Source organism: Stylophora pistillata, chromosome 10 (assembly GCF_964205215.1).
Source record: "Stylophora pistillata chromosome 10, jaStyPist1.2, whole genome shotgun sequence".
Lineage (NCBI taxonomy): Eukaryota > Metazoa > Cnidaria > Anthozoa > Scleractinia > Pocilloporidae > Stylophora > Stylophora pistillata.
The window spans coordinates 28,070,209-28,081,829 of NC_142528.1; the positions used below are offsets into that span (position 1 = coordinate 28,070,209).

The following is an 11,621-nucleotide window of genomic DNA, read 5'->3' on the forward strand; positions in this document are numbered from 1 at the left end:
AAAAAAACCAGCAAAAATGTAAAATTTCTCTGTGAGAGAAAGAATAAAATAAGAGTTATTTAAGATAGAACATTGTAATCAGTCCCGTTGTGGGTTGTATGTTATCAACTAGGACTTCTACTGTACAAATCGATTTTGGTACAACTGACGTCTTTAGTTACCACATGACTTAACCCTTACATTATGAGAAGTGATTAGCGTGTAACTTCTCCCTATAATATCCATACATTCTCCAGCAAACAGGTAATGAGAATACTCAGACTCAGTTGTTATCTTGATCAAACATTAAATTATCTTAAAAGTTTTACCAGGAAATGTGTTGCAACTAAAGAGGAGAGGTAACAATAAAGTCTTGGGAGTTATATGGTTAAACCTTCTGTTATCTTGAACTCAAGTTTGTGTCTCTCAGAATTGTGTCTGTGTTTCAATGAATATAATTTCAAGATATGTTGCGAGCCTCTCTACCCAGTTAATTGTGTGGGTATATTCTCAAGTTTTTCAGGTTCTCAGGTTTTGTTTCCTTCGATAAACACCGTGCAAGTGAGATGTTTATTTTATTATTTTTTTTCGTAATTTGCAGCAAGCTAAATTTTACAAATGCAAAGGATACCGAGTCTGGATGCTGAACAGTGCGATGACATATTCCACTATGAGCTTGCTAGAATTTAATAGCATGGTCATAACCTGCTGTGGCTAAAATAACCGGTTCACTTGAACCTTCTGTTTCAGCAGTCATCTTGTAGTTATCATCTGTTGGTTTGTTGTCGTTGATAAGGTAGAAATTTCATGCAAAACCCGGATAGCCCAAAGCTGGTTCAATCAGTACGTTATCGGGTACTCAAGTTGTATTACTTGACGTATCTTCCTGGTTTTAAATAAGCCACTGACTTAATGAAATTGGCTCAAGGTATTTTTTCTTTCTTTCAAGGGAGGGGCAAAATGTAGTTAATAACAAGACAAAAGATAAGAAAAAAAACTTCTGAATCACGCATTTTTAACAGATTATCTACGCGGTCTTTCTCAAATCTATAGAGAAATGTTAAAGGAATATTCATTCCTATTAATTTACACAGGGGGCTACAACAGTGGGTTCCCACCCTCCCAAGAAATCATTTGTCAGTTTATCGCGCCTGGAACATTATGATTCGGTAGGGGATTTCAAAGCGGTTTCATATCTAGATATGGGGATTCCCGGACTTACAAGTTAGATCAACTCACTTGGAACGCTTTGGATAGAGATCAATCTTAAAAATACAAAACTTGTCATCGATGGATCTTGTCTGTGCCATTATCTTTACGCTAGCAATGGCTTAGACTGCCGATGTGGTGGTCAGTACCAAGAATATTACGATGTTGTAGTTTCGTTTTTCGATGCTCTGATTTCGAACGGCGTGGAAGCCTGTGTTGTATTCGATGAAGCACACGATCCAAGTGACAAGAAGTTGGAGACACTTAAAGCACGAGCTAAGGAGAGGGTTAAAACATCAAATGCTTTGTCGAAATCCGCCTATGATCGTATGTTTTTACTTCCGCTTTTAGCGAGGCACGTGTTTGTGGATGCACTTAGGAATCGTGGTGTCAAGATCGTTTTCAGTGATAGGTAGGAGTGATTTATTTATTACAATGCTTATCGACAACGCTATGAAGAAAAGTAGCCCCTATAGTCTCTTTTAAGGAATCCGCCATGAAGGCTTTAGAAACAACGAAATAACAGGATCTTGGAAAGAACAATATAATAGGTCATTCTTCATCCTCGGAGACCCAGGGGCTGTGAGTCGATTTCAAGTTAAGGGCAGAAGAGCCCCTGGGGACATTGTCTTACAAGACTAGTTCCAAACGGTCGCACTCGTTCTGGCATCTGATTGGTGCCAGAAAATCTTTGTGTTTTTCTGCCCAATCAGAGTGAAGTGTCCTTTGGAGTCCTTTCGTGTGTTTTAACACGCACATCTACAACAAGCTCTGTTGCCCGCTATGTTTGTTTGGGCCGTGCGACGAAGCTTTGCCCGAGGTGAAAAGTTTCAGTCTCAGCACACAATGTAAGAGAAATCGATCAGATTGTCCGCGAAATCTTACCGGAAATTGTACTGAATACTTTCGCAGGTGTCACAAGAGAACGTGTTTTAAAAGTTTGCGAGGTTCGTAGAAAACATAATGGTTGCGGGCATTGATCTGTCGCTTTAAACGTTAGATGACATGTAAGCCTAAATCTTTCAAGATTTTTTGTACAATTTGTTGTGACTGAAACTTTTCCAATCCCGTGAGGTTGTTTCGTCGCACGGGCCACGCAGGTATGTCAAGCATCTGGCGCTTACGCTTACGTAGCTTTCTGTGCGCGCCAAATTCTAATCGTTGCTTTGTAGTAAAGTCTTTCGCAATATGGCCAAGGTTGCAGAGAACGTTAAGTACATGGACGACCTTCAGCAAGCGCTTAAAGAAAGCTTAGCTGTGTTTCCGATTAGCTCATTAAAATCTGAACAAAAACTAATTATCGAGAACATCGTGGAAAGGAGATACGTTTTCGGACAGTTACCCAAGGGGTTTGGAAAAAGTTTAATCTTTCAACTGCTGTGTAGAGTGTTCAAATTCTTGAGCTCGAAAGGCCACAGATTCTCTTCTAGTCCCTTGGTCGTTGTCATTTCACCTCTTTTGTCGATTGTTGTCGATTGTTAAATACCTTTGATCATTGGGAATCGATGCTGCTTTCATTGGGGAAAACAAAACCAAAGACCAAGAAATATTGGATGGAAAGGGCGGCCTTCCTTTATTGTAAATGTCAGCTTAGTACAGGGTTATTTACTCACATCTAATAAACAAAAGTTTCCACGTTCAGCATTTTTTTTTTTTCGAGCAAAGATTACAATAGATTTTGGCCAGGCGTGCACAAAAAGTTGCGTAAGCGCCAGTTGCTCGACATACCTGCGTGGCCCGTGCGACGAAATAGCTTCACGGGATTGGAAAAGTTTCAGTTACAGCAAATTATACAAAAAATCTTGAGAGATTTAGGCTTGCATCTCATCTAACGTTTAAAGCGACATATCAATGCTTGCAACCATTATGTTTTGTACGAACCTCGCAAACTTTTAAGCACGTTCTCTTGTGACACCTGCGAAAGTATTCAGTACAATTTCCGGTAAGATGTCGCGGACAATCTGATCGATTTCTCTTACATTGTGTGCTGAGACTGAAACTTTTCACCTCGGGCAAAGTTTCGTCGCACGGCCCAAACAAACATAGCGGGCAACAGAGCCTGTTGTAGGTGTGCGTGTTAAAACACACGAAAGGACTCCAAAGGACACTTCACTCTGATTGGGCAATAAAACACAAAGATTTTCTGGCACCAATCAGATGCCAGAACGAGTGCGACCGTTTGGAACTAGTCTTGTAAGACAATGTCCCCAGGGGCTCTTCTGCCCTTAACTTGAAATCGACTCACAGCCCCTGGGTCTCCGAGGATGGTCATTCTTAGGAAGAAACTACAGTTACAGTGTTGGAGAAACTTTATGGCGCTGTATGATTTTTAAAGCCACATGATGTGTTCAGTATGGTGCAATTCTTTACCGAGACTTCTTTTCAAATGAATCATATTTTAGAAAGAACAGTAGAAGAGGCTTAGTGGAGGGTCCCCTATACTTTTTACGCAAAGTGTGATTGGGCGATTTTTTTTTCTCCTGAATCGTGATTTTATCTTTTCTTTATTCGTGAATCGTAATTGAAGATAAGATCTTCCCATGTCCGTGTGAACTAATTTTTATTTAAACGTGACCCGTGAATGAAGAGCTGAATTAAAAGTGATTCGTGAATGAATTTTATTTTGTGCGGTGAATTCCCGGCTTTTTAATTGTTTTGAAATTGTGCATATTATTCTCGAACGGCTGTGGTTAGGTTTTGACCAGGGTTTTGACAGGAAATGGACCTCATACGGATTGATAATTCAGGAAGTTGGTTTTTTATTTTTATATGGAACGTGGTCGTCTCAAATTTCGCGTGAACGTGAAATAATATTGAATTTTATTCGTGATGCCTGAAAAGGCCAGCCATTTTTACGGGACTGAGTTTTACAAAAGGGTGTAGGGGACCCTCCTAGTGGGTATTACCTCTTCAGCTTTTGGCTTGCCCTGAAAGATATACATTTAACCTCATTTCCCTTTTATTTTCTCGACAGCGAGGCCGACACAGAAATTGCCTCGTTGGCTTATGCATGGAATTGCCCAGTTCTTAGCAATGACAGTGATTTCTTTATCTTTGACATCAAAGCTGGGTGTATTCCGATTACTTTCTTTAACTGGAATTCCAGTTGTTTGACAGTAAGGATTTTCTATCGCCGAAAGCTGGCGTCGCATTTTCGAATTCGTGCTGAATTAATTCCCTTGTTGGCTTCGTTGGCGGGAAATGACTACGTGAGTTGTGATTTGTTATCTGCGTTTAATCGCGCATTGAATCATATTCAGACTTTAAACCATTTTAGTAAAAGAGGAACTCGATTTGAAAGCATTGCGCACATGCTCTCCAAACTTCCTGACTCTAGCGAAGAAGAGGCTTTGGAAAGAGCTCTGAAACTGGTGAAGCCACCTGAAAATGGAGAACATCTCAGACAGGCTGTTGAACTTTCTCTCCAGGAATATACTCTCAGGAAGTCAAATCTTCTGGGTTATTTCCAGGATAACTTAGTCTCTAGCTCCCTTAGAACGCAGAGTAATGGCGAGATCAATGAGTGGGTTCTGCGCCGGTTTCAAAATGGAAAGTTCTCCACAAAATGTATCAGTAGCTTGACATCGAGAAAACTGTTCCTGGGAATCCCCGTCGAAAATTGAAGAGAGATATCGGCGAACTGCTACTCTCTGTGGCTAAGGCGGTTCATGTATGGAATTTTGAACGATGCGGAAGCAAAAGGAGAAAAAGGAAATATAGAGGTGATTCGGGAATGGGACAGACAAGCCTTAGGTGTCAAACAGTCAATTGTAGAACCCTGCCAAGAGGGCGTGGACCCTTCTCTGAGCCTTATTCCGTTCCTCGATCTGGGAGAGCGTGTAAACTGTTTGTTGTTCGCACTTGATTCGGACACCACAGACGTCAAGTCCTTAGGTAAAGAGTTTATTTTAATTGCTGCATCACTTCGTTATCTCATCAAAAACGCCCAACCACCCTTGGAGATTAACCACCTTACCGCTTTGCTGTGTTGTTTTGTAAACTTGGAAGACGGCCAGTTCTGCAATGATAAAGAAAGAACTGCAAGCCCTAAACAATCCTCGTTGCCGTTTGACATACGAGCGGCGCAAAGCTTTGCTCAGTGGCAGGGTGTTCTGAAAGGTGCAATTCATCTAAACTTTACTTTGCTTGAGCCGGTACCTGTACCATGTATTCAGAAGATGTTCAATGGAAAAATGGCACAAAAACTGCTTGAAAGGTTGCAACAAGGTAAGACAATCCAATCCGTTAGAAAATTAGAATAATATGGGGATATTCGTGTAGAGTGCCTGAGTCCCCCTTTTTTTAAGTCAGAACTAATGGTGAAACAAACTTAATTGATGTGGGAGTTGACTCAGAAAATGAGACCGATGTAAGTTTTGATGTGTCGGGAGAGGGGGACGAATTGGTTCTCAAATTACTTACTACAGCACTAATTAATGACTGTTGTCGACTGTGGCACATACGAGAATAGCAGTTAATGTCCTTTATCAATTTTTTTTCTAACTCCCAGGAGTTCTTGAAGGGACTTGAGGAAACTGTTGAACGTGTCTTCTTTTTCTAGGTCAACGACCGGAGCAGTTTCTTCCAAGTTTCAGGTTGTTTCGCTTGTTTCACAAGCTTTATCTTGTGGTAACCAGTGGCCTTTCAGAAAAGATGGTGAGTGAAAAGAAACACAAAGACATGAAAAGAGTTAAAAAGCCTGATAGACAAAATGCTGCGTCAAAAGAGGCATCGTCTGACGACGAAGTGCTAGGAAATCGTTTTGCTGCTCTGTGCAACGTTGGAGCTCAACAATGAGAAGAGGGAGATCCAAACGTGAAAGGGAACAATGTAAATGGTTTCGAGGGAACGTATTGCTAGGCAACGCTAGTATTCTGCTGACCCTAAGCTTACTATTAGTTGATGCGACTACTTGTTAGAATCGCAAAGATTTGCAAACAATCGCTTTCGAACAGTTACTCATGCTGTCTTTTACTTTTAAAGTTGTATACAAGGTAACCATTTGTTGATGTCATTGTTTATTAATGTTCAGGAAGAAAATGATATTTGAATCACGCTTTAATTTAATAAACCTTTAATTTTTACATTCTAATTGGAAATTTAAAATCCAATCCTTCAAAATATTTTATATACACAGTTTAATTTTAGAAATCCATCGTAGAAAACTCCATGCGTTCCAATTACTCATATCCCTGCGAATTAAAATCAAGAAATCGCACACTGAGAAAATAAAGGTTTAATCAGTCTTATTACAATAAAAATAGAATGAAACAGTGATCACGTATATTTCTGCTTCTAAAAGTCAAGGTCTCGTGTCTTTTCATACCTGATTGATAAAAAGCTACGCCACCTCCACGAAACTACACCAACCACACCAAACTCATCAAAGTACATCAGCTACGACTATTACTACCCCAAAGTACACTGACTGTACTTAACTCCATCAAACTACACCTAACTATACCGATAACAGCAAGAGCACCAAACTACATCAACCACACTACACCAAGTTACACCAAACCACTCCACACCTCACCGTGCTACATCAACCCCCCCTGAACGGCACCAAGTTATGGTAGATTACACCAGACTGTTAGGGTAGCCTCTGAGAACTTAACATATGTTAGTACGAATGAATTGATTGTCACACAGCTCTATTTAGTTGGACTCTTGAGGGTGGCTTTGTGCAGTGGGACAAATTAGAGATTTCAGCTGTTGCTCAGTTTTATCATCATAATTGTGTCTCTAATTGATAATTGCCAGCGAGGGTTTGATAAATAAAATGTGGTCTTAAGACCAAGTCATATTTCTAAGTCATGTTTTCCTACCCACCTGAGTTACTATCCATTCCCTTATTCTTATAGCCTGTACTAAGACTTTTATCTTCATTTTCCTGTCGCTGAAAGAAAATAACATAAAAGAAGAAAGGAAATGAAAACAAAAATTAAAATCTATATCAACTTTTCTTTTTCTTTGGTTGCATGCTTTTAAATTGATCTTTTTAAAGCATTGAGGCGTATATTAATACACCTGATAAGTTGCACTTACAGAATAAATGAGTATTTAGTAAGAGGGACTTACCTAGAACTCTGGCTAACCTGTTTTTTAAAACAAATAGATGAACATGCATTAGTGAGCGGACTTCGTAACCTTTCACATATACCTCTTATATGGAGAACATCTGCTTTTTGAGCTGAGGTGCACTTCAATATTTTATTCTTAATGCATAGGTTAAACATGGGCCTAAATAATTACATTCTTGGAACCTTTAAAGTATAAAGGGATGAATGTCGAAATTCTGCATAATTGATTGATTTTCACAACTAAGGCGTTGAAGGAGAATATGGCTTACCTGCACGTTTGACAGGATTTCTGGAATCCCATCTCTAAACAGCATACTACCATCAAAAGATCAGAAAAACACGATGTTATTTCTCATAAGTTTGACTTCTCTTTTCCCTCTGAATACTCCGCTTACAAACACTACTATTCGGTTGACTATCAAATTTAAACTTAAATAGTTTAGGACATTCGTAAGGCTCTTCACCAATCTACACCAACCATACCAACAACGGCAAAAATGTCAAGCTACACCAACCACACTAAACTACACCAACCACACCAAATACATTAACTACACCAGACTTCACTGTATTACACAAAACTCTACTGATCTACACTAATGACATCAAATTATACCGAACTAGACCAAACCGTACCAACCTCAGTAGATCACAATGCAACTTCAGTAGACCACAGTACACCAAAATGCCCCAATTTACGCCAACTACGTAGAAATAAACTGAACGACGCCAAACTAAAGCGAACGTAGTCCTCGCTTACGTTGTCAAGAACATAGTCTATACCCATGACGCTAATGATGGATCTACAACCGAAATGTTTCCTTTCTGCGCCTTTCTTCTAAACAAAAAGGCGTTTTTGATGATTAGTGATCTCTAAAACAAAATTTGGTACATCAAGAAACGATTCTCATCTCGCAAGTGGATTATTACCACCCCTCCTCCCCTCCCCCCCCCCCATTGTCGAGAACGTAGTCTATAGCCGTGACGCTAATGATGGATCTATAACCGAGATGTTTCCTTGCTGTGCCTTTCTTCCAATGAAGAAAGGAGTTTTTGATGATTAGTGATCTCTAAAACAAAATTTGATACATCAAGAAACGATTCTCACCTCGCATGTGGATTATGACCACCCCTCCTCATGTGTTGCAAAGGTGGGGAGGCGCCCTGAAGAAAGGTTACAAGGAAACATTGGTGACACCTTGATGCTTTGGTGCTTATCAATAAGCTAAGTTGCCTCCACCTAATACATTTTGTGATATTGTCTAACTAAAATACTCTTCCCAGTTTGAAGATATTTAAACAAATGTTCTTTTTTTCCCAGTAGATCAAAGCTCTACTCACCAAATATGACGCATAGTAAGCTTTCGCTAACATGTATTATGCGTACGCTGTATAACAAAACATAGTTAAATCCAATGTACCTAATTCTCTTCTCAGTACCAAATCATGACAAGAAAGAGACCAAAATTAGATAAAACACTTTTCAGGGAATTCACAAATTGAATATTACATAGAAGCTGACAATAATGAGTATTTACCCTTTTAATTTCATCATATTCGCTGGGCCTGTGGAAAAGACTTATTATGCCAAAATTACATGGGTGAATATCATAGCTATTGCTGTCATTCAAAAGATTTGATTTTTTTTCCAAGAGTGTCTTTTAAAGATACATTAAAGAATGATTTATTTTCACATTGCATTGTGTAATCTAGTTTATCCGTGCATGCATAAGGGGTGTTGGTATCTTGACGCTTACCAATGAATGCTGAGATGCCATTAGATCTGTAACCAATAACCGAAAAAAAAAAATTATTTGTGCAAGAGGGCATTTGTTGTTTAAATTATTTGAGTAAGATTTTAGGTTTGTAAACCGAGGTCATAAAGGCAAGTTCTCCTATACAACGCTACATTAAACTTCGAAGTGCTTTCACCGAAAATATTTATGAAAATGCGTTATTCAGATAAGTAATCAGTGACATGCAACACAGCTAGTGACACGATACAATGTTTAGGAGCATTTAACCCCAGGAAACTCAGTGTAGCTGTGTCAATATGAGCTTTATGAGTAGCCCACAAACCAAGCCATGAAACGAACTTGAAAGGCACTACCAATGGATATTTGTCAGGAGTTATCTTGTTAGACAACTGTATGATCGTGACTGTCAAGATGCCCTGTAAATAAATTTTTGCAATGTTCATAGCAACATCTCTTGACCGTAACGCTGCCTGAAAAAATTTTAAACCAAAACGGAAGCGAAAATTAACCTTATTTGTACTTTCCTCCTAGATTATGTTCCAGGAGGGTGCGTACGCGGTTTCAACTGAGTACCAATCGTCGAAATCGCTTGCAAAATTAGTCTCAAATTTATGAGGTTCCTGTAAACTTGTGAACGTTATGTATGACCTTTCGATCTGAATAACAGTAATTGCAATAGTACTTGAAAATTGATAATCAATATTGGTCTCACCTCATGGATTGTGATTTTACCCTCCCTGCAGCTCAATCTACGGCGACGTCACTTCGAAGGACGAAAAGTCTCATGGGAACGAAGTCTCTTGCGAGCAGCTCATGGTTTCCGAATATGATACTTTTTCACTTTCAACTGGAAAAGAAAATTAAACGCCTCTTGGTGTTACAAATATTTTGTTCGTGATAAAAAAGGTCTTGTGAGAGGTACATTTCTTTTCCCTTTCTTGTGTTCATTGTGAATCGACATCACGGTTTTCGCCAGCTCGAGAAAGAGCTCCAGTTATGCTCTCCGGCCTTTCATAACTTGAGTAGCGTTGATCGCTCAATGTCGTTCTTCCTGCTCACTCTCGAAATCAACTCGTAAAATTCCGTTATGGCGAAGACTGTCCACGCAATTCTTTTGGGGATTTGGGTAGTCCAGTCACATGTTTTACTTAAAAAAAAAAATAATAAAACAGCATCATGTATTTATGATTTTGCAGCGGACTCCAAAGATGTGTTTCGGTGGTCATTGTAGGAGATGTGGAAGGACTGAAAGGTGTGGAAACGAAAACAAGTACATGCGTCATTTTTTTTGTGAAAAAGAAAGTTTTACTGCCAACACAAAATCCATACTGGCTTTTAACGGAATATTCTTTAGTTCTGTTGATATTGGAAGCAATGACCGCCAGCTTGGATATTTCCTCTGGAAAACAGAAGTTGGCAATTTTAGTGGATACCAAATGAAGGATGACCCAACTGATTGAAGGCAGCTCTCGTTTTCGTATTCCTCCACTTTTCTCCGAAACCTGTCTCTTGTTGGCATAAATGGATCACTTTGCAAAGTGGGACACATGAAGAAACGTCCAAGACACTTATGTTGTGCTGCTACATCTCTTACAGCGCTGAAATTAGTGGTGAAACCGCTTGAAAGGTGTTTGATGCTAGTCCTGAACCTTCGTTTGAATTAATTCCCTTGCTTTTGAACCAATTCACAGCACGAAACCAAGCAGACATTTGAAAATCGAATGATAAAAACAGAAAAGCTTATATATGAGGCCAATACCTGCTGTGGTTAGAATTGTGGTTCGTTAATTTTAACCATCACGTATACAAGTGCTCCCGTCTGATTGGCTGAACTATATTCTGACTTGGAGACCCTACGGAGCATTTCGGTTCCTGTGCTTTTACATTTACACAATAGAAAGTGGAAACAAAAGATCACGAGAAAGGCGAATTTACCTGTCTCCACAAAGTTCAAGTTTTCCAAGTTTAGAGTCAGTTCATAGTGATTAGGTAGAGTTAGGTTTGATTCGTTAAAGACTAACTTTTAAGGTTAATACAGACTGAGTCTGAGGCTCAGCCATTCAACTCGACTAAAATTACAACTGGTGTCAGCGCAGCGTGTCATTTTGAACTGTTTTCAGCTGTTTATGGAAATTGATAAAAAATCTAAATTTTGCAAGAAACTCACGATGTTCCTGATCATTGTTTTGCGCTTTATGAGAAAACTGGGAATAAATCAAGATAGTTGAGGCGAAGAGTGGGGTGCTCTGAGAACTACTTATGTATTTTCTCTTTGGAAATCAGTGGTACTCAGTGAAGCTCCTAGCTCTAAATTTTGAGAGTAGCTTTTAACAGACTATGGACTTATTTTCTCTTTCCTTATTTCGAAATGTTAACACTTTTGTTTCATTTGTCTTATTCTACAAGTTCCCGCCCAAATGCTTTGCGAATTTCTAGGAGGACAGCGAATGCGACTGAAACCGGAAGCTATCAGGCGGACATTCACAACGAATGTGGATTCTATCAGTGTCAGACACAAGCTCGATTTTTTGCATGTGACCATTCTGAAAAATCAGGAAGACCATATGCATGGCTTGTGAGTCTCGGTTCAAAC

General features: G+C 39.3%; 1 protein-coding gene, 1 long non-coding RNA gene and 1 pseudogene across 18 annotated transcripts in view; 1 reads left to right on the plus strand and 2 right to left on the minus strand.

Moving 5' to 3' along the window:
- LOC111345279 (target of rapamycin complex subunit lst8-like) overlaps nt 1-751 on the minus strand; it is a 71,834-nt gene extending 71,083 nt beyond the window's left edge. For 8 of the 9 annotated variants that reach the window (XM_088735312.1, XM_088735308.1, XM_088735310.1 and 5 more), the window contains exon 1: nt 611-699. The gene's annotated coding sequence lies outside the window, so the exon portion shown is untranslated. Of the gene's footprint in view, nt 1-610 lie in introns of all 9 variants that reach the window. The other variant, XM_088735304.1, reaches the window with a different exon arrangement.
- Nucleotides 752-895: 144 nt separating this feature from the next.
- LOC148722516 (single-strand DNA endonuclease ASTE1-like) lies at nt 896-6,280 on the plus strand (annotated as a pseudogene). Its single transcript, XR_015992250.1, has 3 exons — nt 896-1,600; nt 4,163-5,415; nt 5,699-6,280. The product of XR_015992250.1 is annotated as a single-strand DNA endonuclease ASTE1-like (transcript).
- On the minus strand, nt 6,246-11,022 carry LOC148722517 (uncharacterized). 8 transcript variants are annotated; one of them, XR_015992258.1, is made up of 8 exons: nt 9,741-11,022; nt 9,029-9,054; nt 8,613-8,659; nt 8,380-8,435; nt 7,541-7,586; nt 7,270-7,286; nt 7,021-7,087; nt 6,246-6,380 (listed from the first exon to the last, which is right to left on the minus strand). It is a non-coding gene; the product is annotated as an uncharacterized LOC148722517 (long non-coding RNA). The 8 variants fall into 8 exon arrangements; XR_015992256.1 differs by having other exon boundaries at nt 7,541-7,589; XR_015992259.1 differs by lacking the exon at nt 8,613-8,659 and having other exon boundaries at nt 7,541-7,589; nt 9,741-11,019.
- Between the last annotated feature and the right edge of the window lie 599 nt (nt 11,023-11,621).